This window comes from Suncus etruscus, chromosome 14 (genome assembly GCF_024139225.1).
Source record: "Suncus etruscus isolate mSunEtr1 chromosome 14, mSunEtr1.pri.cur, whole genome shotgun sequence".
NCBI classification, from domain to species: domain Eukaryota; kingdom Metazoa; phylum Chordata; class Mammalia; order Eulipotyphla; family Soricidae; genus Suncus; species Suncus etruscus.
This window is the reverse complement of record NC_064861.1, coordinates 57943575-57948617: the sequence shown is the minus strand read 5'-3', so window position 1 is coordinate 57948617 and position 5043 is coordinate 57943575. Positions and strand designations below refer to the sequence as shown.

Below are 5043 nucleotides of genomic sequence, written 5' to 3'. Positions count from 1 at the left end.
TATGCATGTTGACTGACTTATATATAATTTAATTATCAAAATTATGAATTATACAAAACTTGCATGAGGTGCATTGTCAGTGAATTACATTCAATCTGAGAAAAGAGATACTACCCTGAACTCTGTTAAGATTTAAGAAATAGTTCCCAGTTTGGCATATAACAAAACAAGAAATATTGCTTTTAAGTCTTCTAAAAACTTAGATCGAAAGCTTAGGTGTTTTCTTGTTTTCATTTAAATGGTTAGCTCATTAAATTTGTCTTGATTATGATGTACCAAGAAAACTAGATATCTAAAGCCCTAAGGCAAGCAAACAAACGAACACACACAACCTCATGTCATTCAAGGAACATTTGAAGGATAAAAATATAAAATGCTTCTTGAATTTGCATGTCATTTTCATGCAGGGGCCATCCTTATCTTCTCTCTCTCTCTCTCTCTATATATATATATATACACATATATGTATATAGTTCTATATATATGTAGTTCCAGTTTCAGTAGTTGTGCTGCCAAAAAGTGTAGTCCATATGCTTTTTAAGAGAGTAATGTTTTCTGCAATAAGTACATGTTTGCGATATATTAATATCATTATTATTATAAATTTAAAAAGAGATATCCATACACTATAAATTTTCACCAGTTCATACACAATCATGTTGAATACATACATATATTATCAAGTCCAATTTGATAAAGATACTTAAAAAAACTACAGAATAGTTTTTGATAGGCTATAAATAAACTAAACTTTAAATTTAAGAGCAAAATCTTATAATAATTGTATGGCTATTTTATTGTTTACAGAGGAAAAAGAAAACATCCTCACAAAGTAAATATCTCAGAAATAGAATTCTTGATTTGCCTGAAAAGTATTCATTGTATCTTGATTAAATCTTAGAAATTTATATATAGAAATATAAAATTGTTTATATTTCTGCGATGGGAATGTTGTTGTGCTTGTATAGTGTTTTTCTTCTATAGCCCAAATATTTTTCAACAATACCAATAAAAAGACAGGATTGGCTCTATTATATTTATCTTACAAAGAAAGGGATCAAAACTAGGGTTTATATTACTCAAAACAATTGATTAATCTTTCATAAATTAAACCGAGTAAGATCTCCATTTTACTACAAATGCAGCTCATGTTGAAACTATATGACTTTCCTGACCTCCCCATAAAAAGAGGTTAAAAACTGTATTGAAGACTGTATTATTCTAAAATTAAATATTAACAACCACTCATACTCCCACTAATACTCCTGTTAAAGATATAATCAACAGGCGTTGAGAGACCTAACAGTCTGGCATATCCCATGTCCACAATGGCAATGGCAATTCAGATGACAGTTCCAATACATTTGCATAACCTATGTACTCAAAATTATAAAATAAAACTTAAATTTAGTCCGATGTTTCCCATGATTAAACTATGATGGATCACATATTTGAAATCAGTCCTAGATTTTGCCATTATATCAATCTTCAATCTGTTGATTAATTTCTGCATTTCCAACATCTCTCTGGAAAGGTATCTTCTCATATTTCCTTGAATATAATGATGATTGCATTAGTAAATGTATCAAATAATGACAAATATACTGTTGCCTAATATGGAAGTGAGTAATTTGAATGATGGAATTAACCACTACTACAGTGATTTATGCAAGCATTCTACCAATAATGGCAGTTGTACTGAACTGCTGTTCTACTTTGGAAGTAATAAAATGAAGAAATTACTGTTGTTATATTTCTTGAATTAGTTTGCTGTTTCTTTTCTGGTCACATTATGAATATATAACTTATTATTACATCTCATGCATCGGTATTTTAGAGATGGTAAATATTCATACACATATAATTCCAGGTGGATTTCAATTTCTTCAGAATTTCAGACCAGCCACATAAGGGTAGACCATGGCAGTTATGCTTACATTGAAACTAGACAAGATTCTAATTTATTTGTCTTTATTTTCATTTTGCTTGTCTCTTTTGAAATGTTTTGTTATTATAATATTTGCATTTCTGTTTTGATCTTGCAATTTTGCATTCTCATCCTGTTTTATAAAGAGTTGCATCACTGTGCTATGTAATATACCCTCCATAAAATTCAAACCACACTCAAGAACTGCTACTGCTCTTGAGTCATTTTTCTATAGAAAGCAAAAGAGTATTATAATAATGTCTCCTTAACCACCCTAATGATTCTAAGCATATATTCATTCTTTGATAATAAAATGAAGATTGTTTTCCTATAATTTAATCATTTAAGATTTTAACTTATTATTCATTATCAATTAATATTTTATATAAAATAAAATTATTTATAATAATTGCATAGAAGAAGCAGTATAGTTCTATACGTCTTTAATTATTATGTCTTTATTATTATTAGGAGGGGAAAGACAATGTAAAACGTATTATTCTTTCTCTCTTTTAACAATTTCAGATTAAATGTTTACATGGATTTTGAATCACGTTCCTCATTTCTGCTATTCCAGTATCTTTTTTTTTTTTTGGTTTTTGGACCACACACGGTGACGCTTAAGGGTTACTCCTGGATATGCGCTCAGAAGTCGCTCCTGGCTTGGGGACCATATGAAACGCCGGGAGATCGAACCGCAGTCCGTCCTAGGCTAGCCCAGGCAAGGCAGGCACCTTACCTCTAGCACCACCACCTGGCCCCGCTACTCCAGTATCTTAACTTATCACTATTTGCAGATAAATCTAATGTTTCCTTAAACTTTTGTAAAGTTTCCTTTCTTTTAACTACACCTAGAAAACTCAATCACCTTCTATAATTTGAAACAGCAAATTAACTCTTTAATATCAAAGAATTGATAATAAGTTCCTTATTATAATATCTTACTTGTCCCACTATCCAGGTAAGTAAAAAGTCAGAACTATAATTTTGTAACCTAAATTCTAGCTGTTTGGTCAAAAGCTGGTTCTTCTTCTGAATCTTCTGCTCCTGAATTCCTAAATGTATTAATAAGTAAATTAGTGGGTACAGATAAAAACAATCAATGACATGCTAATTCTGTCTTTATAAATATTAGAAACACGGAAAAGATAATATATTAGTGGGGTATATTTTCATTTATAGTCGTTAAATTGGTAAAATAAGTAAACTATTGATAGCCCTAAATAATGTTTATATGTTTTTTGGGGCCACACCTGGCAGTGTTCATTGAATGCTATTCCTCGATCTCTTCTCTGATGTGATTGCTGTCTGTGTTCATGGGACCATATGTGGTATAAAGTGATCATAGCAGAGATTGCCTAAATGGCTACTTGCTCCACTACTATTTCTCTGGTAACAATGGTGAGTTTAATTAGAGAGATGACTACACTAACTATCATGACAATGTTAATGAGAGAAGTAGAATGCCTATCACGAATTCAGGCAGGGGGTGGGGAAGGAGGTAGTTGGGGAACATTGGTGGTGGGAAGGTTGCACTGGTGAAGGAGGGTGTTCTTTTTATGACTGAAACCCAACTACAATCATGTATGTAATCATGGTGCTTAAATCAAGAAAGAAAGAAAATTTAAATAAAATAAATAACATTGACTTGGATGATATTTTTCCTTTAATTTCAGTAAAATTACTTCATAATATGATGAATGCATTACTTAGAGAATAGGAATTCAAATATTGTTCTAGCTTTAACATACTTTGATTATTTTGATATTCTCCTTACATCTTTAGGATTTTCTCAATTACAAAAAGTCTGCAATCACAAATTAGATAAAAAAAACTAATATGGCACCTGGAATATGACTCTGTAAATAAATCGTTAGCTGAAAATATTACAGAGAGAATTTATTTTTTCATTTAAATTCTAACTTCAGTAAGTGTCAAAATAGAGATAATGAGAGAAAATAAAGCAATTTTGATGAAGATAAAATCATAGAAAAATGTTGGAAGAAGTTAATTTTGCTTGGGAATAATTATCTTCCCTACTCCAAGAAATGTTAATTTAGATTCAAGGAGAATACAGAAAGACACTCAACCAAAATAAGTGATATAACACATTAAAGTTACAAAATATTTCACATACATAGACATTTTTGAAAACTTATGTTATTGACATAAAATGAGCATCAAGATCTTGTTCCATTAAATTTTAAGTATTATGGTCCTAAAATCAGTCCTAGGAAAATTTTTACAGATACATACTTTACAGAACTTTTACAGATAGGTACTACACAGGATAAATAAGATATATTGGCAAAATTCCAACTGTCCTAACACCATATCTGTTCCTAATAAACTGTTGAATGTTTGATAATTTGTATGTTTATGCCAAAAATTCCTTCTCCTATCTTTTGTTGGCCAGACTAATTTCTTTCCCTTTGTAATATCATAACTCATTTTTCGTCTATCAGGAAACCTCGCCTCTATTTGCATTCATTAATGCTTTTCGTGTGCTATGTGAATTGGAAGTATTTCTCCAATTAGTATTTTTATCTCAATGTCTTTGAGCTATTACTTTTTTTCATGTTATGGGTGAAAAATTGTAGTTCTCTGAATTTAATTTCATTGTCACATATCGCACAATAAAGAAGGATTTAAAGCCATGCCTCAGAACTCTCCAGTGATGATTTTATTTCTTGCTGTACAACAGGGGATTGAGTTTGATCAACTCTGACTCTCAATGCTCTGTGTGTTAAAATTTTCCTAATTACATTGGTGGCAGGAAAAAGCTACACTGGTGAAGGATGGTGTTCATTTGATGACTGAACCCCAACTATAAACATTGTTGTAAACATGCTGTTTACATTAAATATTATTTTAAAATAATAATAAAATTCTCTAAAAGTACAAAAAATCAAATTTAAATTTTGGCAGCTTGACTTTTAAATTGTATATTCACATAAAATACATAAAATGCTTACTTTATATTTTATTTTTGGAAAATATGGACTTGACTGTCAAGGAAAACATTTCATTTGGGAGGATGATGATAAACATGGACTGGAGATCAGCTTTAAAGAGAGAGAGGAAGTAATATAAAGAGAGAAACAGGAAGAAATTGT

At 30.5% G+C, this 5043-nt stretch overlaps 1 non-coding gene across 1 annotated transcript; it reads right to left on the bottom strand.

The window, feature by feature from the left end:
• Positions 1 to 362: 362 nt before the first annotated feature.
• Positions 363 to 469, bottom strand: LOC126029266 (U6 spliceosomal RNA). Its single transcript, XR_007502897.1, has one exon. It is a non-coding gene; the product is annotated as a U6 spliceosomal RNA (small nuclear RNA).
• Between the last annotated feature and the right edge of the window lie 4574 nt (positions 470 to 5043).